The 27,926-nt window shown below is 41.0% G+C and overlaps 1 long non-coding RNA gene across 1 annotated transcript; it reads left to right on the top strand.

Moving 5' to 3' along the window:
* Positions 1 to 15,025: 15,025 nt before the first annotated feature.
* Positions 15,026 to 27,389, top strand: LOC140074944 (uncharacterized). The gene is made up of 3 exons (XR_011849316.1): positions 15,026 to 15,070; positions 24,519 to 24,647; positions 27,106 to 27,389. It is a non-coding gene; the product is annotated as an uncharacterized lncRNA (long non-coding RNA).
* Positions 27,390 to 27,926: the final 537 nt, after the last annotated feature.

Here is a 27,926-nt window from a genome sequence, read left to right as displayed (position 1 = left end):
ATAACGTCTTCAGGTTGATTATGGTTACTGTATCTCTTATTCACCAGCAAACAGGTTTTCAGATCTCAGTAGAAAGGTGGTGCTGATGTGTGACCTCTACCTCCATCTACCGACCTCTGACCTCTGACCTCTACTTCCATCACTTCTATGGGATGGAAAAACATGTACAGTCCTATATAAGTGAATGAAGTCAAGGTCATAGATGTTCAAATCCTACAGGCTTCCCCTACATGTCCTATCCTGACCAACCAGACCACCGACCATGGTTAACAACTTTTACATTTAGTCCAATAACTTCCTTTGGGGAAAAAATCGCTTTACACATTTGAGCACTGAATGTAACTCAAAATCTAGAGGAGCCAAAAGAAAGAGGTAAGAAAGAACTTTACTTGAGACAAGGAACCTTTCTACAGTTCCTCGTGGCTGGATTGAAATGAACGTAATCATGGAAGGTCAAGTTGGAAGTTCCCCGGTAGAAGTCTCTTCTTCAGGATGTGTTGTTCTGGTCAGAAAATCACTTTTTTTCATTTTGGATCTTCGTAGGTTTTCAGCTGATAGAGAATGGAACAGGAAGCAGACAGCGCTATTTCCTGTGTAGTAGAAGAACCGATTCACCACACGGATGTGATACAAACAGACTATAACATAAACCAATAAAAGTTCATTGAAATCAATGGACATTTAAACATATCTTTAAGTCTTTCATTCTTATTTTATCAAATTGCCTTTGATTTGGTTTCTGAAATTTGCCAGATTCCTACCGAAATCTACAAATCAACAAATGGATTTGCTCACGTCCAGCAGTAACCGGGTCTGACCACTACACTGTAACTGGAGCTCTCTGCTTCCTTCACCACTCTTTTGGGGGCGCTCCATCTTATCTATATATGGAGGACATATTCTAGAGAAATATTATGAATACATTTATCCTCTATCAATGTAACAAACTCTAAGGACTTACCGTATATACTCGAGTATAAGCCTACCAAAGTATAAGCCGAGGCCCCTAATTTTACCACAAAAACCTATATTTTTTTAACTTGAGTATAAGCTGAGTTTGGGTTTTTAGCACATTTTTTGTGCTGAAAAACTAGGCTTATACTCGAGTTTATATGGTAACTCAGATCTACAAGTCAGAAAAAGAAATAATAGCAAAAAAATTCATAAGGTTCCACCTAAAAGAACACAGGTACGAGATAAATGAAATACAAAGCTACTTATTCTTTCCTGTGCTGAAGCAGCAATTTGTCATCGACGTGTGAAGTTCTTGTGCGTGAGAATTGCTCCATTTACCGAGTTTCTGATAGGTTCATAAACGGAGGCTCAAAGGAGGAGGGAAAGGAATAAAATTTAATAACAGAATAAAAATGTAAATAAAGATTTGCCTAAAATTACTTGTCCAGGAAATAATTCTCCCTCCCCCCTTGAGCTAATACTTTGATAAGCTCAGTATGGAGATCCTGATTTGGAGCGTGACCTTTGAAAATGCTCTCTAGCTTGATTAAAGATGTATTAAATTTGTTTAAATAAACCTCGTTGTAATGGCATATCATTTGTAAGAAGCTATTAGGGGGTTAGAAACTGTACTGCACTATTTGCATGAAAATGTTCCGGCTCGAGACGAGGATCTCTCCTGAATTAGCTGCAAAGAGGAACGCTTTCATCATTACAAGAAAGGCTGAGATATAATAGTCAGAGGCGGGAGGAAGGAGGGGGACCGGGCACCAACAACACCCGGTTATTAAGAAAAATTCTTCTCTATGCAAGAGATGTTATAATTTTATAGGATTATCAGGTGGGGTTATGACAATGTAACATCGGGTCAGATAAGTGGTCAAAAATGTGAAGAATTTTTTTTCTTTAACCCCCAACCATTCCTGAACAATTGGTGTCTATATTTTTGGGTCTTTGGTTGTGCCAGGCCACCTGCTCCAGCCCTGGTTCAGAACCATGGCTCCTACTATCGGCAAATAATTACCTAATATCCCTTAAATGGTGGGGGGGGGGGGACTAAAGCAAAATATGAAACAAAATGCCAGAATCAGCCTATTTAAGAGCTGGAGTTTCTGGAGTTGGAGAAAGGGTCCTCTTTTACAAGGCATGTTGGTCTCTTGGACAGACCAAAAGTGCGGGTTTTGACCAGTGATGAGGATACCTGTTAAGGTTTGTGTTTGGTTGAGTTTGGCCGAATCGGAAAAATCTGTGCAGATATCTGCCATGAACTACCCAGTAACACTTGTGATCGGTGCTGGCACTGATCATAGGTGTAAACCGTTGTATCCAAACCAGCAGCATCCAAACCAATGTGCTTCGTGTGTTCTTGCACTATTGTCAACGGCGAGCACCGACCCCCCCCCCACCCCCCCACCCAAAATGGCGGTGCATGCATCCACATTGATTTAAGGGATGTTTAAACAGTTAACACAAGCATCGTACCAGCATCAATCATGGGCATTAACAGCATAAGGAGTGAACACAACTGAACTCCGTTCGGGTCTGGACCACTCATCACTAAATGTGACCCTTGAGATTCCCACTGCCAAACAGTACGAAAGAATCTTTCTGCCACATGTATGTTAATCCTAACACTTTGACTTGTCCATTTATAAAAGTGATAAAACCCACAGTTGCCTCACCAATAAATGTTCTCTTCTATACATCGGATCACTAAGGAGAGTAAGGTACCAAATGTTTCCCTGAGTTGTCCTTGGGAATAAGGCACCAGTGACCATGCCCCTACTAAGGGTCTGACAGGACAGTGATGTCATAAAACAACTCAGAAATAATCTATGCTAAAAATACCAATCGTCCACCACTCTAGTCCCATCTCAATAGATACGTAATGACCATAAAACCCAACTCCACCAAATACTGGCCCCAACTGTGACCCCTTTCCACCTGTAGTTTGGTTAGCCGGTATTTCCTGCCCATTTCTATGTGTTGATGCAGAGCCATAAAATAGAGACTGTTAGGGTCCCAGTAGGTATCAAAATGACAACGAGGGCTTTGCCCATCCCTATGGGACCACAAGAGATGATGCTTAAATTACCATGTTATCAAATAAGGTAACGTAGACAAATGTTCTTAAGATTCAGATTCCCTGGTGGCCCTAACAATCCAATACCTTCTTAGGTGGTTTCAGGTTGATAATGCTTACTGTATCTCTTATTCACCAGAGAAGGGCTTTCCTAATCTGATTAGAAAGGTAGTGCTGATGTGTGACCTCTACCCCCATCACTTCTATGGGATGGAAAAACAGTCCTATATAAATGAATGAAGTCAAGGCCATAGATGTTCAAATCCTACAGGGTAACCCCAATCTTGCGATGGGTGAAAGTCCAACCTGTCCCCTATTGCAGTGTTCCTCAACCACCGGACCGCGGCCCAATACCGGGCCTTGGAGCACCTGGGCGCAGCCAAAAAATTCAATGGACAATGGAAGCAGGGGAGGCATCATACAGTAAAGGGGCCAATATAACTGTGAGGGGGTGGGGTGCTTCTTTGGACAATATAAGCCATACATTTTTGGCTAGACACAAGACTACCTACCTATGCCCGCTGGTCCCTGGAAAAAAATTTATGCTCGCGGCCGCTCCCTGGGCGAAAAAAGGTTGGGGACCGCTGCCCTATTGTATGGGGTGGGGGGACAACTTGCTAACTCAACGTGTAAAAATTAGCAGTGGATTTGGAGCTTTGTATCAAGTTTTAAACCTTGTATATAAACCAAAACATCCTCTGACAACAAGCAGAAGTCTTAAAAATGAGGAATTAGTAGGAAAACATTTTAGAAATTTGCTAAAAAAAATTTTTTAATCCTACAATATTTTTACTTCATTTACATAAATTGGGGAAACCCCTTTTTATTGTAATGTAACAATAAGCTGTGTCCGGATAGGGAAGTTGTATTGTGTCCAGCGAGTTCCCCTGGAGAAGTCCCTTGGGTAACCCCCAGTCTGTCGAGAACAGAGGGGGCAAATGCACCAAGAGGTTGTGTCCCCCCATCAATTACTCCGTGTAACATTTCATACCAGTTATTTTTCAGGATAATCCGGTCGCCCTGGTCCATCTGTAGACATTTGGCTGCAGTGTATTTATGGGATTGGGAGAAAGCTTCATATCCAAGCGATGGAGACTCTGCTTACAAAGCGTAGATTCATTTCAGTGAGTTATAGTCGCAATTATAGATTTATACGCAAGCGCCTTTAACCGAGCCTGTGTTTGTCTCCCTGGCAGAGCCTAAGGTTATGTCGGGATAAGAATGACTTATGCCTCATATCTGATGAAATGATTACTTAGGTATTACATGAGTGATGTGGCCTCTTACCTGCTTCCCCCCCCCCTTAATTATTTAATACTCTATTACAATGTAACCCTATAGAGAGGAGCCCGGCACATTTTGCAGAATGAGCTCTCGTTTTCTTCCACAGAAGTTGATTATTATTGATTGTTGGCAGATAGCACCTCCAGAAAAAGAAATCATCTTAAAACATGGAAGGAAGGTGTGAGAATCTCGAAAGAGACATGTTTGGGCATTTAACTGTACACAACCCAAGGGAGCCCGGCTGTAGCAATACACTGCTAATTCTGGCAAAAGATGCTGCTAAAATACTGATATTGAGTGAAATATGTCATATGGTGCCCCAATATCATGGATAGCCACGGTGCCCCCCATGTTAGTTTCACCCGCAGTGCCCCCATATTAGTAAAAACTATAGAGTCTCCCATTTCATTAACAGTGACAGTGGCAACTAGTGCTCCTTATATAAGCAACACATTGCCCATATATCCAGAGGGGAGCCTAAGGTGAACAATAAGACAGCACCCCTCCCCCCAGTTGGTTCTCCATGTAGAATCTCACACCTATGCTGATTTCAGGTAAGCATAGAAACTATTTTTAATTGTCAGGTCCTGCTTTGTAGCTGGTGACTGCACCCCGATGCTGCCCCCCACCTTCCAGCAGGTGGTGCTGCCTGAGGCGAAAGGCTCAACTCGAATCATAGCAGGCACACCCTTGCATATATCAGTATAAGACTTGGTGTCTCTTATACCAGTAATGACTGTAGAGGCCCTTTAGGAGCAGGAGCCATTGTGTACACCCCAGAAGTAATGGCTACAGTGCCCCCATACCCCCCATATATTAGTGAAAGCCATAGTTATTCCTAATATGAGTAGCCGCCCTGTAGTCCTCTATAGCAGTTAACAAGTTATAAACTTTACTATAACCATTACCCTACTATGAGTAAAATCCACAATGTTCCCAAAAAACAAAGTTCCCCCACATCTATAATAGCCACAGTGCCCCCATTTCAATACCAGTCAATGATCGCCCTAAATAAATGCAATTAATGTTGGGACTCTGATACACCAAGAGGCTGCTGAAATTACAATAAACGTCCATTTAACAAAACGCCCCTTTAAGTGTAATTACCAATTAACAAAAAAATGATGAAGATCAAGGGTTTGGCCGCAGTTTAATTAAAATGTTAATTTTATAAGTGATTATTCATAGAGTAATAACTTTATTATAACCAATATCTACCATCAACCAAGGAAGTTGTATTCCAGCTTTACTTAAAGGGCATGTAGCTCAAATGTCCCCTTAATTAACCACGTGACAATTATAATCTGATTCATTAACAAAGGGAGGGGGAGAAAGACGATCCATCCCCGATGATAGCCCATCCCACATTCATGTAGTCAGCTCTAGAGGGGAGGGGGGAAAGAGCCCAAGTACCACTCAAAGAGGTCATGACTGCTTTAACCATAAAGCAACCATAAAGCCCATTGCTTATACATCTGAGGGCTATTTAGCATTTGTCTACATTACCAAATCTTAGAAAACTAACATACCAACCATCAAATCTGGGGTGGCAACATATTACCCCATATGTCAGTAACAACCATATAAAAACCAAAGTACCGAAAGTCAGTTACAGCCATTGTGCCCCCTACAGGAAAAGTGAAGTGTTACCTGGCGCCCTTCAAATTCAATGCATTTGTCAGCCAGGTTTATCCCGACATCGCCTACTTAGTTGGTGGCAGCCCCCCTGCCTACTAGAGGGGGTCTCTAAAAAAATGTCTTCTTCGTGTCATATAAAAGCCATCTCTTCATTTCCATACCACTATCCCGTTAAATTATCAGTTTTCCGGCTGAAAGCTACTCCAGTAATAGAAATATATTAAGCAATTCTCATATTTGCGGCCCCCTAGGTTATAGCCCCCTATACCAGAGGTGATCCAATGGAAAGTCTTGTCCATTATGAAGCATTTCCTGAAATGTCTTTGGTCTCCCTATAAATCCTGTGACCTCTATATTGCGCCTTTATAAGGTCAGGACATTGTCAGTATATGATGTGTAGCGGAGCATACATAATGCGGTGCGGGTATATGTGTGCACGCTGTGCCGGGAGGACATGGCAGTGACATGTAACAGGCAGCTTCATTCTCCTCCAGTCCTTTAATGCTATCCTAATACTTTCCTAAGAGTTTACTAACAAGCCCTTAGGGGGCTGTCTGTCAATAATAAGCCTATAAAATCAATATGGATAAACAAGGGTCTGCGTTCTCCTAAAGCCACTTCCTTTTCATCTAAAGCAGCTGTTTTCTGTGTCATGTACAGACGCGCCATCCCCCGCTCCCTGACAACAGACGTATGACCTGAGTCATATACAAAGGGGCCGCTCAATACGCTGGGATCAATAGCGCACTATTTATTGCGGCGTGTATGTACAGTGATCGCTGCTGGTCACTTCCTGGGGGCTGCGGAGTCACTGTTGACAGTTGTAAATATGTAACAAATAGGGATATGTTTTTTTTTTCATCATTGTTAAAATGTAGCAATGTCTTAAAGGGAACCTGTCCGGTCAGAGGTCACATGTACACATATATCTGTCCTTGTAGGTGACGTCTCCTGCATCACAATTATGTCTTATATCTAAATATGTGGATTTCCCCCGGGTCCTCCGGTTTTCTCCCATACTCCAAAAACATACTGGTAGGTGATTAGATTGTGAGCCCCATAGGGACAGGGATCAATATAGCAAGTTCTGTGCAGCGCTGTGTAATCTGTGTACGCTATATAAATAAAGGAATTACAGGTGGTTTCCTACTTAAGGACACCCAACTTACAGATGACCCCTAGTTTAAGACGGACCTCTCTGCCCACTGGGACCTCTGGTGACATCTCTGGATGTTACTATAGTCCCAGGCTGCAATGACCAGCTGTAAGGTGTCTGTAGTGAAGCTTTAATGATAATCCTTGGTCCAATTACAGCAAAAAATTTTGAAACTCCAATTGTCACTGAAAAATGTTTTGTCAGTTATAAAACATAAAGTTTGGACTTACATACACATTCAACAAACCTATGGACCCTACATTGTACTTAACCCAGGGACTGTCTGTATTATAGGTGCCCTGAATGCAGAGAATTCTTCATATTTATTTGTATGCAAATTAGCATTTCCGTGCAATGTGGGTGTGGCTATAAGGTGCAGTGCACGCTATTTTTCCTTATTTCATTGACCTGCTCCTCCCACTTAGCTTTGATTGACAGCACCCTGCTCCGCCTATGAAACTGGAAAGCGTCCTGTGCTAAATCTTCCCACACAAAAGTTTAGGCCGATCATAAGGATCATGGTGGATCATAAGAATAATTTTTTAAAAACGTTTACTACTGCCAGTTTGTGTGTGATGTCTATTTTAGTATGCATGCACTGCTTGGACAAGTGTCCATGTGTTTATAGTTTATAGTGTCTTGCCTCGGTTATTCTTGCTGGTAAAGTATACATAGATTGATATTTGGGTGTTACCTGTTGGGGGTGTGGTTAAAATAGTCTGCGGATGTCCAATCAGTGATGACTGTATAGAGACATGCCCCTTTGACAATAAGAATGGTAACTCCCAGTTGTGATTTTATTTCTAGGAGGAATAAAAGAGGAGCCAGAACATATAAAACTTTGGGGGACATTAATCATAGGGGGTCTCAGGTTTCGCCTTGAATGATAAAACATCCAAATCAAATTGATTGGTTCTAGAAAACTAAAAACATGCAAAATAGGTGACAAGATAAACAAGAATCTACGAATAAAAAACAGAAAGAGCAAATAGAAAGTTCTGGAATGCGCCATGGAGCGAGTATATTACGGGCCACGGATGAGTCTGTGCCTTGGGTCTCGTCAGTCCATGTACACTCAGTTTGTGATACATTTATCAGAGCCGCGCATGACTTATCAAGCATGCCATCATTTCATTAACTAATGCCACTGGGTAGCTGGCAGTGATACGGCTTATCCAAAAGGTTCAACCGGGCCTCTCAGTAGTAACAAATGTCGTCCTGCGCGATGATTGTTTTGTGATGGCAGCGCTACAAACGCCATGCCTCATAGTACTGGCACATATCTGCATATAGGAATGTATAGTATCCACAGTACAGGGGGAAAGGGAAACGTATTCTAGTTGTAGAAAGAAAGGAAGGAAGATAGATAGATAGATAGATAGATAGATAGATAGATAGATAGATAGATGATAGATAGATAGATAGATAGATAGATAGATAGATAGATAGATAGACGATAGATAGATAGATAGATAGATAGATAGATAGATAGATAGGAGATAGATATATAATAGATAGATAGATAGATAGGAGATAGATGATAGATAGATAGATAGATAGATAGATAGATAGATAGATAGATAGATAGATAGATAGAAGATAGATAGATAGATAGATAGATAGATAGATAGATAGATAGATAAGATAGGAGATAGATAGATATGAGATAGATATGAGATAGATAGATAGATAGATAGATAGATAGATAGATAGATAGGAGATAGATAGATAGATAGATAGATAGATAGATAGATAGATAGGAGATAGATAGATAGATAGATAGATAGATAGATAGATAGATAGATAGATAGGAGATAGATAGATAGATAGATATATAGGAGATAGATGATAGATAGATAGATAGATAGATAGATAGATAGATAAATAGATAGATAGGAGATAGATAGATAATAGATAGATATGAGATAGATAGATAGATAGATAGATAGATAGATAGATAGGAGATAGATAGATAGATAGATAGGAGATAGATAATAGATAGATATGAGATAGATAGATAGATAGATAATAGATAGATAGATAGATAGATAGATATGAGATAGATAGATAGATAGATAGATAGATAATAGATAGATAGATAGATAGATAGATAATAGATAGATAGATAGATAGATAGATAGATAATAGATAGATAGATAGATGTCACTGTCTGCCCCCCCCCCCCCCCCAATTCCTGACCAGGGGGTAGGAAGAACTTTCGAAGTAGTTGCAGAATAGTTTGAGACTTTTGAGCAACTTTTTTGGCAAAATCCCCATTGACTTGGTTTCCTTATATATCAACCTCTAAGATAAATCAACCAAGTCCAAAACCCGGACAAAGAAAAACACACACAAATGTACCGACCAACGATAAATGACCCCCATAGACTTTCATAGGAGCAGCAGACACAAAACGGTTGGACATTTTGAAAAGAAAAAATACCATTTTGGATGCAATAAAATACCAGGATCCTAAAACTTAGTGAAAATGTAAACCATTGATAATAAGTGTACGGTTATCGCGCTGCCCGCGGCCTCTGACCATAGGGAATCACATGTGTGAAAAGCTACCGAGGCCCATTATAGGGTCACAGTGCAACGACTCTTGTCACAAATACTTTACTGTCTCAGTGCATCCTCCATGAGCGAGGAGGAGAGAAGGATCTGGGAGAAACATGGAAACCCTAAGAATGACATCCCCCCTTTTCCAGTAATTCTAACAAGTTTTTCCACTTCCCTTATTCAAAATGCAGAAGTTCCTCAAAGATGCTGAAGAAGCGAATACAAGTTCCTTTAAAGTGAAGCGCAAATTTTAGAGAAACGGTAACGGATATAAAAGGGAATTACATCATCTATACATTTTATCTAAAGAGGAATTTTTTTACACTAATAAATGGTTATAAAACTGTCATCGAAGGATGAAGTCTGCAGGGAGAAGGGATCCCTGGAATTATACCTAAAATCCCTATCCCCTACTAAAGAACACCCGACTTACAGACGACCCCTAGTTACAAACGGACCTCTGGATGTTGGTAATTTACTGACCTTTAGCCTGAGGCTACAATAATCCGCTGTAGGAGTTATTAAAGGTGTATAGTTGTCAATCCTGGTTCTTATGAGAATCCAACATTTTTAAAATCCAATTGTCACAAAGACCAAAAAAATTCTGGCTGGGGTTACAATTATAAAGTATACAGTTCCGACTTACATACAAACTCAACTTAAGAACAAACCTACAGAAACTATTTTGTATGTAACCCGGGGTCTGCCTGTATATGACATCACAGAGGGCGGCGATCAGAGCCAAAATGGCAGCAACCATGTGCTGCCACCATTCATGTTCTACACCCGTGATGGGTCCCATCATCAGTTGTCGGGTATAATTATTACAGACTCCTGGGTCATTTTCTGGCTAATACTATTGCTTGGTATTAGTGAGCTTGGTGGAACTCAGTTTAAAAATCTGTTCGGGTACCAATCCAAACCTCATCACCACCTGACTCCAATGTGTCTGTTAACTGTTTAAATGGTGCTGACAAAGTCATTAGCAGAATTTAAGTGAATGAATGGGAGGGGGGGGGGGTTGAGCTGAACTTTGTGGTCCGGGACAATTGGCTTATATAATTTTGGCTCGTATTCTACTTAATATTCTATCCCGTATTCTTGCTCATATTCTGGCTTGTATTCTACCTAAGGCTACATGCAGACTGCCATAGCAGCAGAAAAGTGTCGTGAGCCGCACACACCGGGAGAAGAGGGGAAGGGTGAGCGCTACAGGAATGGGTCCTGCTGTAATTTTTCAGCTCGGATACAATGTGGTGAGACACAATTTTACAAATCTGCAGCCTCCCTCACTAAGGTGCCAAGTGCGGCAGATTCATGAATTCAATAATCTGGTGCTCCCTGCACTGCTTGGGAAGTGTGCACCAATGTTTTTTGGCGCACCTTTACCACAGAGCGTGCAATACAATTGTTCTGTGAGTCACAGTAATAAATGTGGTGCATGGTCTGAATCGGCACCGGACGCCCCTTTAGGTGCACACCTCTTAAATTCATGCGCAAGCAGTTTGCATTTTCTTGTCAGTGCAAAGTTAGACAGAAAACTGGCGCAAGCGCTTTAATTAATCTGGGCCAATGTGCTCAGCCTTCGGTATCTTTAGCTTTGATTACAATGGTGGCCGTGATCTGGCCGCATTTTAATTCATATTCTGTCTCGTAATCTGGCTTGTATGCACAATGTGGCAAGTTTACTTACCCGATCCTGTTGCGATCCCCGATCCAGACAGTCCGACGAAGATGTTGTCTGGCGCGATTCACGTAGCTTGTGTGCCTGAGTTCCTGCATCGTTCACCTTCTTCTTCCTGGTGCTTATTAGTGCGTGTCATGCAACACAATTTGAAATGTTGAATCCCGTGCGTAGTCCGAATCCTTCAGGTTGTCCAATGGCCCGCTCCCCATTTTGTGTTGCGTGCAATCCGGTGCTGGTGCGCCAAAATCCGATCGCGTGCACCAAAAACCCCTGTTAAATGCAGCACAACTCGGATATTGTCGGGAAACCCGACAAAAATGCGCTCTGCGGACCCTTAGTAAATGAGCCCCAATGTGTGAAAACCACGTGGACATATCACGGGACACAGCACATGGCAGTGTGCATATTCTGTCATAGTATATCTCCCTGCCCCAATGTCTTTCTTCTATATTGATTATAGAGTCGTCTCACCTCTGGTTCAGGATACTGCACCTGAATTATCACAGAGTAAGGGTGATGCCACACATGGCGGTTTAAACCCGTTTTTGGTCCGTTTTTAAGCAGTCTGTTAAAAACCACATGCTATAAAAAACGCATCCGTTTTTGACAGGTTTTACCAATTATCTTAATTAAAACTGGTCAAAAACGGAGAAAAAACGTGTCCAAAACGCCATGTGTGGTATCACCCCAAGTGATTAGATTCTCCCTATGGGGGACTCTTGATTTACTGGGTGAACTACTCTTCAAAATATTCCATGTCTTAGCAGGTTGTGCTTCATCTATTTTTGGCAAGGGGCTGTTGTATATTAGTAGAGTATTAAAAAAAATTGCTGAAAATGTGCAGTGCAAAATCCTTTAAATCTACGAGTCCTTCACATGTGTACATGGCCCAGGGGTCATATATACTATCAGTGACCACCCCAGAATGCTGCCTGCGCTAGATAGACCTCTACATGTCAATGCCACCCATAAGCGGATGGATTTTCTGGTTAGGCGGTCGTCTTACAAAGCCAAAGCAATTGATTTTCCCGGGAGCTCCTGTGATTTTTCAAGTTATGAAGAACTGGACATAAATCAATATAGATAGAAGATTTAGCGTATAATGAATTGCGGGTATCTTTTTCATACTAGAGTCAAGTTTTTTGAAGTTTTTTTGTAGTTTTTATTTTTCCAAATATGGTAAAAGACAAAGTATTGAATAAAGTATTTTTTTAAGGTTCTTTTAGGACAGGTTTAAATTGTAAAAAAATGTATGAATATCGGAGGAAAACCAAATAATTCTGGTGACGAGCCATGAGACTATCACTGTACAAGCAGTGGGGAGGGGGGGGCTGGACCCACAGACACAGATAACAGTACCTGGCTGCAATGGTGGAGCAGGAAATTGTAGGCTCTGTGGGGGAACAGGGAAAGGTGAGTATCTAATTTCTTTTTGTCAAAGAGTGAGAAGCGGGGCATGATGGGGGTCCAGAAAAGGGTGCAAAAAATTGGTGCAGTGACTACTAAAAAGTGGTTATAAGTTGGAAAGGGAATGCCTAATGTTGAGGGGGGGGGGGTTAAATATAAGCGGCATAAACTGGGGCTGCATAAAGTGGACCATTCTAAGTTGGATGCATTTATGCTTGGATGGTGTTGATGAAAGGAGGGGCATTATGGCAGCCAAAGGGAAGTAGACTATATGAAGGCAAGTAAAAGGGGCACTAAACTTTGTGAGCACACTAGTGGCTGGGGATTGGGCACCAAATATTTTTTTTTTTTTAAATTGAAAGTTATGGACTCCACAAAAAGTGTCCCCATACGGGGGGGGGGGGGGGGAATTTATCACAGCTTCTGTGCACGATTTCTGGCAGTAGGCAGCAGTGAAATAATAAAATAATAAATGACACTGATTAGATATATATATATATTTTATTTTTTTTATTTATTTTTTTTTACATTTATATATATATATAATACAGGGGGTCAGAAGGGACATAATACCTACTCAGACATAGTTTGGATCCCTCATACTATTTCTATAAAATAGGAAAGCAAACATATGGGGCTATTACTATAACCCCATAGCCTTATGTATCAGTGTAATTGTTATAAAAGTAGGTTAGTATCTTCTCCTCTTCCACTGATATAAGGCCGGGTTGTCTGTCGTCACAGATGTGCAGCCATTGTGTGTGACAGCGAGACGCCATGTCTCTCGGGACGCCAATAATAACTTACTGGAAGTTTATTTTGTTAATTGTTCTGGATGTTTCCTGCTTTCAGCAATAATGTGCCCATAATAATAACTGAAAGTTTATGATGTGATCAACAATAGTCCACAGGTTTCATGTATCACTCAAAGGCGACTGACTGTACGTGACGGTTTGCACACCCAAAAATGATAGGGAGTGGGGGGATATCCAATGAGGATCACTGCTGTCACTGCCATGTACATATAAGCGGTGCTTCTGCAAGCCCCACAGGTTCCAGCATCATTGTTGCCTAGCAACAACTCCCAGGAGTAATCCAGACCAAGGAGTGAGGCCTAGTGTAAACGTAAAGCCTAACGCACACGGCTGAGGCATGTAAAGAGTAAAAATCCATGGCAGACACTACTTGTGATATATGTATGATGGGTGTAAGGGGGAGAATCCTCTCTAGTACCTACACAAGGAATGGACTTTACTCAGGCCTCATTTTAGCAGGAGCTTTAATGAACAACAATTTTTTTATACAAAATCTGACAGGAAAACCTCCGTATATCATCATCAAATTGTTGGCAGTACAGAGGTGAAGTACCTCATACACATAAATCACAGCCCCACATAATTTTAAGGATGTATGAAACTATTAGACGCCTGCATAACTTAAAGGGGTGGTCAAAAAACTATGAAATTAAACAGATATGGCTATTAACATACTAAATGTCCCCAAGGTCCCCTGTCATATCCGGTCCTTGCTTGAGATGAGTGAATCCTCCAGGATTCGCTTTGCTGAAGCTTCGCCAAAATTTTTTTATAAGGTCCAAATATAATACTCAACCGACGTTGTTTTAATTGTCCTTGGAATTTATATATTACCCCCTTTAGTCTTCTAAATAAAGGTCCTAGCCCGTTTCGTTAAAGGGGTTGGCCACTTTACCTCATATATTTTGTAATGTGTAAGTGGGGGGGGGGGGGATGTGAGGTAATTTACCAATATACATCTAGTAATATAGGCGGTCCCCGGGTTACGTACAAGATAGGGTCCGTAGGTTTGTCCTTAAGTTAAATTTGTATGTAAGTCGAAACTGTATATTTTATAATTGTAGTTATAGACACATTTTTTTTTTTGCCCCAGTGACAATTGGAGTTTCAAAATTTTTTGCTGTAATGGGACCAAGGATTATCCATAAAGCTTCATTACAGACACCTTACAGCTGATCATTGCAGTTCGGGACTATAGTAACATCCAGAGACTTCACCAGAGGTCACAGGGGGCAGAGGGGTCGGTCTGTAACTATTGGTTGTCTGTAAGTCGGGTGTCCTTAAGTAGGGGACCGCCTGTAGTTCTGCTTTCCTAATATGTAAAGTGAGGCCTCCTGTCTTTTACCTCATCAGCCGGAGATTCCTGACCATAAAATGGCGGCAGGTGGAGGGTCATGTGATCAGTCCATGAGCAATCGCCAGTTACAGATCACATGACCCTCCATCTGCCGCCATTTTGTGGTCAGGAATCTCCGGCTGATGAGGTAAAGGACAGGAGGCCTCACTTTACATATCAGGAAAGCAGAACAATAATAGATGTATATTGGTAAATTACCTAATATCCGCCCCACCCCCAATTACACATTACAAAATATATGAGGCAAAATGGCCAACCCCTTTAACGAAACGGGCTAGGACCTTTATTTAGAAGACCAAAGGGGGTAATATATCAATTCCAAGGACAATTAAAGCAACACCGGTTCGGTATTATATATGGACCTTATAAAAAAAATTAACCAAACTGTAATATCCTTCTCCCCACAATTATACACACAAGACAAAAAAACATGAGATAAAGTGGCCAACCCCTTTAACTTTTACACATTTTTTTTATTTTAATGACAGACATTAACAAAAACCATCAAAATCCCTCTGATACCGATGGACATTTTGATGGAGTCGTTAGACTTCCGTTATTATCAAATATACAGGATTTTTCCAAAGCGAATAAGAACATTTTCAGATTTGATCCGTTGCCTAAAAAATTGGATTCGGACCAAATGTACAAATCGACAAATAGATTCGCTCATGACTCGTCTCTGCCTATAATATATCATACAAAATATGACCGCCCAATAACATGTATCTCAGGCTTTCGTGCCAAACTTTTATCTTCTGCACTATTTCTTACATCTATTGTTCCCTGTTATCAGCCACTTCCAGGCATTGAAGATCTCCTGTGTTTTGATAACATTGGCGATTCTATAAATCCCTTCTAACTTTGTCTTGCTGGCCCTTTAATGTATGTGGGGGTCCGGCTCATCGTGGACACATCTGTCCTGACTCCGAGCTCTGGCTGACATCAGAGAGACACACCTAGCGTCTCTCACGTCTCAGGGGGCCCCTGTGAATGGCGTAGAGAGTGTGGTACTTGGACGTATCCCAAGGATTAGGTGTTCCTGGGATTTTTTTCTTTTTTTCGCTGACACTTCAAAGTCACAGGGTGTCATGGGAACAGACCGTCCTCCTCCTCCTCATCTCCTTGAAGGCCACATATCAAAACAGCATCCAGGCACTTAGGGACCCCAGAGGCGCACAAAGGTAGACTCTAAGATAAATACAGCGAGCGGCGCCCGAAACAACGAGAGGAGAAGAGGAGATACATTAAACTTAGACGCTGGAAACAATTGCTACATTGTTGTAGGGTGATGGAAATGCAGAGTACAGCGCCATCTAGAGGACATCAGGAGGCAGGCGTTTCTATGTTTTCCTGAATTACTTCTCCCTGTCCCATGATAGATAAGTGAGAAAAAGAGAAAATATAGGACAGGAGGGGGAAGCACAAGGAATTTTATTCTGGAATAAAGTCATGGATCAAAGATAAGAAAAAAAATATATATGTAGAAAAAAATAAAATAATTACATTTGTAATACATAATATATAATACATAAGCGATGCTGCCCTCATCAGCATTATCAGCAATAACCAGATTTATTATGGAGTCCATTACATATATATATATATATATATATATATATATATATATATATATATATATATATGCCCTTGACGACTTGAGAGTTAAATGCTTCCACTCCTCAGCTGCTGCAGAACTTCATTTTTAGGAGTAAAGAGGAAATTTCTCCACTTTCTTATAGATCTTTGGGAAGAAGTTATCCATCAGCTAAGATGCTCAGTTGTTTTGGAGCAGCAGTAGATAACCACACTACAGCTGCTGAAGAACCTCTTCCCTAAGAAATGTAATAATAATAACAAGAATAAAATAGCTTCATTTATATAGCACCGTTGTATAGCGCAGCGCTGTACAGATCATGGGGAACATAAACACATAAAACAGAGACGCAGATCACAGAGAAATAACATAATCAGGTGTAAGAATAGGAGTGAGGGTCTGCTCGCAAGAGCTTACAATCTATGAGGGATAAAATAATTGAAGGGGTGTTCCCATTTCGGCAAATCAATGTTTATTGTTTGAATAATGAAAAGTTATACATCTATCTATATATATCGATCAATCTATCTATCTATGGGGGACATTAATCATCGTTTTTAAGACTGTTTATGGCATTTTTGTCACAAAAACATGGCGCAGTTAGCTCATTCGGCGCATTTTTGCGATTTTTTTCTGCCGCACGTCAAAGTTCGCTATTTAGTGGTTCTGAGTCCCTGCGCCTTATCTGACATAGTGAGCGGCTGCTATACAGATGTTTGTGCGGGATCTACCACAATTTTGCGTATATAAAGTTGCAAAAAATGTCCTACTCTGAGCAGCTGAACTTGAAAAAAAACTTCACTTTTCATTACTGAAAACAAAGGTTTTGTTTTTCCAAATGAAAAATTCCCTCTATGCAACATAAAAAATCCTTCAGCGCAGTTTAAAAATGTAAAATTTCTCCAGTAACCACATCATTTTCTATGAGATCATCTCTGTGAGTGATTATTGTCTATCTTAATGTGCAGATCTCTAATGTCATCAGACTCCATTTCCAAAAAGGCAAAGAATCATTTGAGCAAGAATTTTTTTGTAAATTTTAGTCCCTGCAGTTACATCACAATGTGGTCCGGACATTGTACAAACTGAGACTTTGGGGGATATTTATCATACGCTGGCGCTCGTGCGCCAGCGTATGATAGCCCCGCCGCTACAAATTCGCAGCCCGATACATGAAGAGGCTTCTGCCTCTTCATGTATCGGGCTGCTAGCTGCGCAGCGCCTATCCTACGCCAGGCCCTGCCTGGCGTAGAAAAAAACGCAGCCGGTGACTTTTCACGTATGAAAAGTCGCCGGCAGCAGCGAGTGCGCAGGCCGGCCGCGCCCCCCCTTCACGCCCCTTCACGCCCCACTGGCGTGAAGGTGGCGGATTGGGGAAAATAATCGCAAAAGCTAGCAATAAGCTAGCATTTGCGATTATTTCAGGGCCTCTGCGCCAGTGGCGGTGCGCAGAGGTCCTGATAAATATGCCCCTTTATGTGCAGAGATGAAGCCCTGAACGTTCTGTCACATTTTCTCAGTCTCATTTCATTATTGCTCACAAATGAGATCTAACAATTTGAGTCAAGTTTGGCACAAGTTTAGGCGCTAATGAATGGGACATGAGACAATTCCAAAAGGCATTTACTAAGGCAGAACTAGATCCGTCATAGATCAGGAGCCAAAAAAGAAGAACAGACCAGGCGCAAAAATAGGCGAACCTGAGACCCCACTATGATTAATGTCCCTCTATTTATTTAGGGGTGTAGCTATAAGGGTGTCATTACAGATTTTCCATTGATATCTCTATATCTATGTCATATTTTTCTTTCTTTATATCTATGTATCATCTATAATCTGTCTCATACCTATCTATGTCAGACCTATTTGCAAAACTAAAAACTATTTTACACGTGTCCATCAGTCCACGTTCACCTTAGGCTAGAAAAAAAACATGGAAGATGTTCTGATGACATATGGGGGGACATTAATCATAGTGGGGTCTCAGGTTCGCCTGTTTTTGCGCCTGGTTTGCTCTTTTTTTTGGCTCCTGATCTATGATGGATCTAGTTCTGCCTTAGTAAATGCGTTTTGGAATCGTCGCATGTCCGATTCATTTGCGCCTAATTTTGCGCCAAATTTGTATCTAATTTTACCCTACCAAGTAAATTTCATTTGAGACCAATAATGGAACGAGATTCAAAAAAGGACAGAACGTTCAGGGCTTAATTTCTGTACAAAAAAGTCTCAGCTTGTACAAGGTCCGGACCACATTGTGCTGTAACTGCAGGGACTAAGGCCCCTTCCACACTAGCGTTTTGCACTTTGTCCCATTGTTTCCAATGGGCTTTTCCTCATTTGCGTTGTTTTTCACGCGTGTGCTTGCGTTTCGTTTTTTCCGCCCCATTCAAGTCTATGGAGACGCATCAAAAATGCATTGCACTCGCAAGCATTGCAAGTGCAATGCGAGTGCAATGCGTTTTAAATGGATGTGTTGCTAGGTGACATGAATAATTCCCCTGCTCGAGATCGAGCATTTAATTAAAAAAACACAGTGAAGAACAGTGAAGAATAGAATAAAAACAGTGAACACAGTGAACACAGGATCATTTAAATGATACACACAGTAAAGAACACAGTGAAGAATAGATTACAGATGTTCGGCACATCTGCTTACTTGTCGGGAGATACGCGCGGAACGGTGCAAACAAAATAGTATGTGAAGAACAATATATATGTGTGTGTTTCCATACATCTGCAATGTCTTCTTCACACACATATATATTGTTCTTCACATACTATTTTGTTTGCACCGTTCCGCGCGTATCCTCCGACAAGTAAGCAGATGTGCCGAACATCTGTAATCTATTCTTCACTGTGTTCTTCACTGTGCTGCTCACAGTAGATGCATTTTTACGCTTTTTTGGTTACTTTTTAGGCGCAAAATAGTGATAGATCCCATGCAAATATCAGTATAGCAGCCACTCACCATGTCAGATAAGGCCCGAACTTTAACGTGCGCCGGAAAATGGTGCAAAAATGCAGCAAATTAACAAACTGCGACAGATTTTTGTGCAAAAAACCAAAACCATTCTTAAAAAACTATGATTAATGGATTCTATGGGGGGGGGGGGGGGCATTTATTATGCCTTTTAATCCATATAACTACAGTGGCCCTCAACATGCACCTTCAAACCACTAACTTATACCATATACCAAGCACTGCCTAAGCTGATACCCAAGCTAAAAAAAATAACAACTTAAAAGAGTAAATAAAAGAGTAATAAATAGTAAATAAAAGCTGGATCACGTCTCATAATTATTATAAGAAATACAAATATTGTTAGAATCCTATCGACTTGTGCCAGCTTTTATTTACTCTTTCAATTTCTTACGCCTTGTATGCCAGTTTTCTGGCTTCATGCGCACAGTCATGATGAATCCCCCTCCCCCCCATATATAAATATCTATATGCAGTGGCTGAGACAACATGTAGCTTTATTTAAGCTGCCACAATGTATCACTGTCAAACAAAAAGCAAGTAGAATAATAGATTTAGCTTTAGCCAATCAAAACTGTACAAGTAAAGTTAAGAAATAATTTGTAAAGTTATTAAACATGTGATGTAGGTTATTACAATGTGGTTCAATGAAGGGGAGATCCGTCTTTGGAGAACACCTGACGTCATCATATCTAATTCTATTCAACCTTATCTAGAACAGTTTTTTGTACAAAGTTACATTGCTCTATTCCTCTGTTATAGCTTCTATATATGACAGGAGGGTGTAACTATATGGGGGGGCTCTGACACTGTCCAAACAGTACAAGTGGAACCCCAGTGGATTAGTCACACCCAGTTGTTAATTTATTCCTTATTGTTTAGATGTAATGGCACAATGCAGAGTTTTAGGGAGAAAAATCTCTGGATTTGCTATTTTTTTTATTTAGTTAAAAAAAAGTAATTAGTAAATAAGAGACAAACTCATGGGTTCTCATTAAAGGGGTTTTAATGAGATTTTATAGTACTAATAACCCACACTTAGGATAGGTCAGTAGTAGGGATGAACAGATCCGTTTGCCCGGACGTGAACTGGAGAAATATGTTTAGATTTAGCCACAGAACCGGAAGCATGGGTTTTATCCGGGTCCTCCGGTTTCCTCCTACACTCCAAAACATACTGGTAGGTAATTAGATTGTGAGCCCCATTGGGGACAGAGACTGATTTGGCAAACTCTGTGCAGCGCTGCGTGTGTGCACTATATAAATGAATTCTTATTAGTAGTAGTAACCCAAACCAGTCCCCACCAGCAACATTCATGTGACGTCATTTGGTAGCAACAATCCAATAGTAAATTGCAATACTTATGCACTGAAGGCATCTAAATGCGGGTGTTACCTCACAGTAGGGAGGGTCAAATGGCAAATCCAAACTCCTGGGTAAAATCTGAAACATGGAAAATTGTGGTTCGAGTCAGCTCATGACTGGGGGGGGAGGGGGATTTGCTTCCCGACACCCTGACGATCGGCTGTTGTACGCTATGACCATCTGCAAAATAGTTAATGAGGGTGGTCTGCTTCCAGCTCCGACCCAGTGTGTAGACCATCGCCTGAAGCGAGCTAATTTACCAGGGTGACCGGTTCTACACCCTCAAGAGTTAACCAATACGGATAGATGATTAGAAGTTTAGAATCCTGGGAAACTTTATCCATTTCACCATTTCAACAAGCCCCGCCCATTCAAAGCTTTTATTCAAATGACATTTCCCAGAAGTCTGTTCTACTTAACAAAAGTATCTATTAGATTATTATCCTCCCCAGGAAACAGCTGAAACATCTTCCTAACCCGTCTCATTGTTCGGCGTGAATGTTCAGTCATTAATAAGGGACTTGGGAGAATGTATTACACTATTATTTAATGTGAATTAGATGCCGGAATAATGAGTAGGTGTAATCATTTTAATTTATAATGCAGCTTTGTAACTTTGTATCGCTGGTGGGGGGAGGCTTGGGGGGGGGGCACTTGAATCTTTCCAGGGCTCGAGTTTTAAATTAAAAATGTAAATTTGCAATCAGACAGAAATTTGACCAAAATGTCCCCACCCCTAACTGTAATGTATATTGGCAGATAATTAGTTTTTATAATATAACAACTGAACAAGCATTAATGGATTAGCATCTGTAGCAGGTTTTAATTAAAGACACAACCTGCCAGACCAATCTGCCATAATGTCAGCAACAACTTCTCTATCCTGAATTATGCACAATGATTAAAGGTGGAATTTATTAAATGTATGATGCAGGCGGAGGGATCTTGGCTCCTTGTCTTCATCACACGTGCAGTTTATTTTCCTTAAAAGTGGTTTTAGGGGGTTGATCCGTCAAAAGGTTTAAGCAACACAGATTGGTTCGTAGTTAAAGGGAGAGGAATGGGAATATACTTTGCTTATTGGTGGTGTCCAACCACTGGAACAACCACACCAGAGATTGTGCTATCTCACCAAAGTACCTAAAAAAGTATTCAAGGATAGGGATGAGTTGACCCATTGGGGCTCATTTACATACCCATCCGTAGGAGTTCACCTAAATTGCATTGTCCGTGTTTAATACCCTGTGCCGCGATTCACTAAGATTGTGCGCCCGATATCCTGCATGTGTCACTTCCCCGTTCAGGTTGTCAGAGTTCACCTTCTCCTTCCTGGTGCATGTAAGTGCATGTCTTGCGACGCAATTTGAATCTTAAATCCGGCGCTCAGTCCGAATCAGTTGTATTGTCTGACGCCCCCCCGATTTATGTCGCATGGAAGCCGGCGCCGCTGCACCACAATATGATTGTGTGTGACACAAACCCAGCACAAACCCATGAACAGTCCAAAGAAAAAGTGCGATCCACGACCCTTAGTCAATAAGCCAAGTTCCCAAACCTGGACGCTCACCCCCCTGTTAACAATTGAAATCGGTGCCAGCACTGATCGCGAGTGTCACCCTTTAAATGCCACTGGAAAAGTCAGCCGTCAGCTGCATTCTCTCAAGAATCTCGGAGAAAATGGCTACACTATTGCTCCACCTGCTGCATAGCTGGCACTTTAATTCTGCTGTTGGCATTTAAAGAATAAACACCAGATCCGAATGGAAGGAGGTGAGCTGAACCGGAATTTCTGGCTGAAGTCCAGCTCACAGACCTGAAACTGTAATGTTTGGCACAGACCATTGCAGGTTTAGGTCAGTTTATCACTACTCAATGATACAGTCCACATCCATCACCACTTTAAAAAGAAATGGGTTCTACTAATCCTACAAGCCAGATGGCTGTGCATGGTTCAAGGATCAATAACATCCACTTAATGGAGTTTGTGAAATCTCCAAATTGTCTTGGCTTTCATCAAGATATGGGTGTCCACCAAGGAATGGTCAAAGTTTCCCAGAAGAGGAGGAACAAGGGACAATGAAGCAGTGGTAGCTCAGGCCATGCCACAAATTTCTATGCATCTGATATAGTCAAGTTCTCCACCTACATGACTAGAGGGAGATCGGTGAAAGCTTGTTCCAAAGCCCTATTTATATGGCAACTTATGTGGTGGGAAAGGGGGACATCTGCTAAGGGCTGATCACAAAAAATCCTTACTGTTATATCATCCCAACCAGTGATCTGGTGTCAGTAATATTTGTGTAATGACTACTTAGTCTGAAGTAGGGATGAGAGGACCCATCTGGGTTCATGTTTCTCGAGTTTGGCCGAACCTTGAACAACAGTTTGGTTCAGGTACACACCTGTGATTGGTGCTGGCACTGATTTTAAAATGCTGAAAGAACATGCATCCAACCATTTTGATGAGGATTGTAGCTCCCCATGACATCAACTTCTGGGTTCAGGCCCTTGGACTCAAACCTTCAATTTTCAGTACCAACCCTAGTCTTAAAGGGAACCTAATAAACCACTACCAGTATGTTGTCAAGCAGCTGAACGCCTTCCAGATTGTGTTTCTTTCATGGTCCAGTGCGGTGGCATCATCCAGAAAATCTACTTTTATTTGAGATGTAAATTGGTTGTATAAAGTCAAGTAGGCGGAGAGTTTAACACTGAAGTCAAGCTCTCTCCTCCTCAGAAAGTCCCCTTCACTGTAATTGAGACATCACTGACCAGATCTCCTGAAGTCTGATGTACAATGTCAATCACAGAGGAGGAGGCATTCAGAGCTTCCCACCTTGACTTCAGTGCTAAACTCTCCTCCTCCTTGACTTTATACAACCAATTTACATCTTACTACAAAGTAGATTTTTTTGGATGATGCCACCGCACTGGGTCATGAAAGAAACAAAAACTACAAGGTTTTACGCTGCCTGACAATTATTCTGGTAGTGGTTTATAAGGCCAATTGCTGATGACAGGTTCCCTTTAAGTATCTTACAGCTTCCTATAAACCATGTACATGTACAATGCTCATACACACACATGTATCATGTATCATGTATCGCCTACAGTCACAGATAACACATATTTTTTTAATATGTCATTTTCTGGAGAAATGACGAGGCCTCCGTCTTCCTGCAGCGCATTTCTCTTCCTGCTTCATATATTCCACATTCTGTTCTTGTAAATGATCAGTCAAGAACACAAACTTTCTCCGCAGGAACGGTGCGAGCTCCTACAATGTTAATATTACACCACATTAATATATAACAGGCTGAATTATGTCAGGACAGGTACATCCATAAATCATGCAGCAGAGGTCCCATAAATATTCCTCTGCAGCCATGCGTGACAAGAGCGGAGGCCGCAGCCAACACTGGACGAGGTCTCAGGTGAGTTGAGCGGCAAACAGCCGAGTCTTCCGATGACCAAAAAATGCTTTTAGTGCAGCTGAAAGCTTACAGGGTTTTTTTTTTCCATATTACTAAGTAATACAAGAATCATTTGACAATGAATGTGTCACTTCGATTGAATATTAAAAGCCTTAAAGGGGTTTCCTGGAATGTTACATTGATGTGTGTGATCCGTAGGTGTCCGACCACCAGGATCGGTGTTCATTGTCAGGGATTGGATAAACTAAAGCACCACAGAGAAATGCAAGGTCTGCCGTGTACCTGAAGTCTGACATCACGACACATGACATGTATTCCTCTCCATTGGTAAGTGTAAAGTGAAAGTGTAACATTTCATGATAACATTCTGTGCATATAATATTTCCATTGATAAAATTTCTGTTGCATAAAACGAGAAAAAACTTTGCACTACATTTATTATTACACATAAATGCCTCTTTTTTTCCCTATTAGCGACTATTGCATTATATGCAACTGCTCAGAACCACTGACTTTAAAACTATGAGTTACTGATGAGAAGACCTGACCGTAATGTTCGATTCTGTGCTAAACATTGATGGTTCAGATACCCAAACCTGAACCCAGACTCTAGTCAGAAGTACGGTTCATGCCCCAAGAATAATGCCCGTGATCACCCATCATGTGCGTTCTGCAGACAACACGGTGGCTCATTGGTTAGCACTACAGCCTTGCAGATCTGGGATCCTGGGTTTAAGTCCCATCCAGGCCAACATCTGCAAAGAGTTTGAATGTTCTCTCCGTGTTTGTGGGTTTCCTCCGGGTCCTCTGGTTTTCTCCCACACTCCAAAACATACTGGTGGGTTGAACTTCTGAATCTGCGCTATATAAATAAAGGAATTATTATAATTATAACTATAGGATCGATGAAGTCACAGGAAGCATCGGTCCTCAGGAATTGCGGTACCGAAACCAAACACAACTTTCAGGTTTGGGTTGGGTGGAACACAGACGAACCCGGACCCGAGCAGGACCGCTCATCACTAACTACAAAACATTCAAACTGAAGGGGGGGGGGGTTAAACTTATCAGAACTAAGTAGAGGGCACATATCTCTTTCTATCTCATTTTGCTAACTTTTTAGAAATTTGTAAATTGATAAATAGTAATAGACATTATTATCACAAGACATTAGAACGGATATGTTTTGATAAATAGTAATAGACATTATTATCACAAGACATTAGAACGGTTCCATTATTAGCGTACATTACAAGATTTATTCAAAGTCAATGAGAAAATATTCAGATTTGATTGGGTGCCTGAAAATCGCCGAAATGTGATCATGCCTGCACGCTCCAAAACTGACCATGAGACATGAAATCTGTCGTTTTTCTTAATTTTTTTGGAGTCATCCAGGTGAACAGACCTAACGCTGGCTGAGTGAGAGGGAGACGATGCTCCGATTTATCAGTGTAAAATCTTATGTTTGTCTCAAATCCACCAACTGCTCTCGAAGTCTTTTAGAGACAGAAGGAGGCGTCTGCAGACAGGTTGCCGTGTCTCACGGAGGAGCAAGTGATTGATTGCAAAATTGAAACGCTGTTCAAGATCTTAGGCCAACATGTTAAAATTCACAAATTACTTTTTTGTGGGCTTACGGCACACCTGCTGTATTATATTGTATGTATTATATAACTATATTACTCTGTATTATCATTATCATAAAAATATAATTGTCATTTTATCATTTGATGTGATAATAATATCATGCATGTATACATATATATATATATATATTTACCCTATTTCTCCAAAAAAAAGACCTCTCCCAAAAATAAGCCCTAACATGATTTTTCAGCATTTTCAGAGATGACTTGAAATATAACCCTGACCCCTGGGACCGGAATCTAAGTGGCACCCGGTTTTCACCAGAGCCTGCCGCAAAGCGGGTCGGTCTTGTTGCGGCGTTGAGAAGTAAGATAGAGCATCGCTGCGCTCGGCCACACAGAGGATCACGGGTGAGCCCGCGACCCGAGATGTGGGTCCAGGGAGCATCTGTTACACCTGTTAGTTACAACTGCTATATCTTCTGAACAGCGGCAGCTAGAAACACAGTTCTGGTGTAATTTTAAGTCTCCACTTAAATTTCATACAAGGATTGTGTTTCTAGGTGCCACCAGGAATATCAACTCTTACATTTACAGTCAGTATGATTTGCTGTACCCTAAAACACACTTCTTATATTTTATTAAAGAAGGAAGTCACCTCTTTAAAATTACATCAGGACTGTGTTCCTAGGTGTCACAGTACAAAAGTTATATCTGTTTGAAATGTGTCCCTTTCCACCCTGTTGGCTGGATGCAGCATGGAGGAGGAGGAGGAGGAGGAGGAGGGAGCTGCAGACAAGAGGGAGGTGTAAGATGCAATGCAATCTACAAGCAGCTACCTGGATTAGAGGGGGGGTTGTAAGGAAAGTGCCATTGTTGGATGTGAGGAATTGGGTCCAATGATTCTCAAGAAAATAAAGTCACAAGACTTGGGATTGGGAAAGTTAGGATGATGTTCCTGAAGACGATGATGTGATTATATTTCAATAAATTTACATTTTTTTAAATTAAAGAATAAATGTGGATTGTTCTTCATAGTAAAAATAATATAAGGCCTAACCCTAATTTTTGGTAGAATAAAATAACATAAAATAAGATGTTATATAATATATAATAAGACATAAGACAGAGTATATATTGATATAAAAAATTTTAAAAAATATATTTTTCCATGTTTTGCTTTTAATTATCATCAGAATGTTGCATGGAATAGAACCGGAATGCAAATGAGTTCACGATTATATCAAAGCCGAATAACCCACAAGTCAACAAAGGCCGACTCTAGAGGTGGTCCAGGACTGAGCTGTAAGAACCTGAAATTGACTTTGTAGAAGCCTTCTATGATCTGTATCTGTGTGTTTCCATATCCTCCAGACTGCCTGGAGGCATTGATGGATTGGCTTTACAGTCTAAAATAATATCTGTAGCACATTTTCCCATTTTAATGTTAAAGTTTTATTTGTTTTTTTGTGCCCCATAAACCACAAAATGCATTAAGGCCGGGATATAAAAGGTAAGACGTGTAGATGTGTGCGATTGGGTAAGGATAACTTCCATTCCAAATGGTTTTCTTGCTTTAAAATCTTTGAATACAGCATTTTATGTGACATTGAATAGGTGTAGAATGGACCATACCATTATCATAGGCAGGGGAGGACTAAGAGTAACCATCAATGCAGTTCACATTGTTAACCAATTGATCACCAGATGAAATATTTCATGAAAAGAAGGTATTTCCACTTATCCTGAACCATACCCCTGGTGTCGCCTTCAAGGCCTCTGGTTCTGTCTTGTACGGAAGTGATGTGTCCAATCACTGGACTATGTGAGCTACAGAACTGGACATAAGGGGAAATAGGTGGGATATGCATCTTTATCTGCAGCCTTTCCAACTATGGGGCAGATTTACTTACCCGGTCCATTCGCGATCCAGTGACGCTTTCTCTGCGGTGGATTCGGGTCCGGCCGGGATTCATTAAGGCAGTTCCTCCGACGTCCACCAGGTGCTGCGCTGAAG

Source organism: Engystomops pustulosus, chromosome 8, assembly GCF_040894005.1.
Source record: "Engystomops pustulosus chromosome 8, aEngPut4.maternal, whole genome shotgun sequence".
Classification (NCBI taxonomy): Eukaryota; Metazoa; Chordata; class Amphibia; order Anura; family Leptodactylidae; genus Engystomops; species Engystomops pustulosus.
Note: the sequence above shows the minus strand (reverse complement) of the source record. Positions and strands in the feature narration are given on the sequence as shown.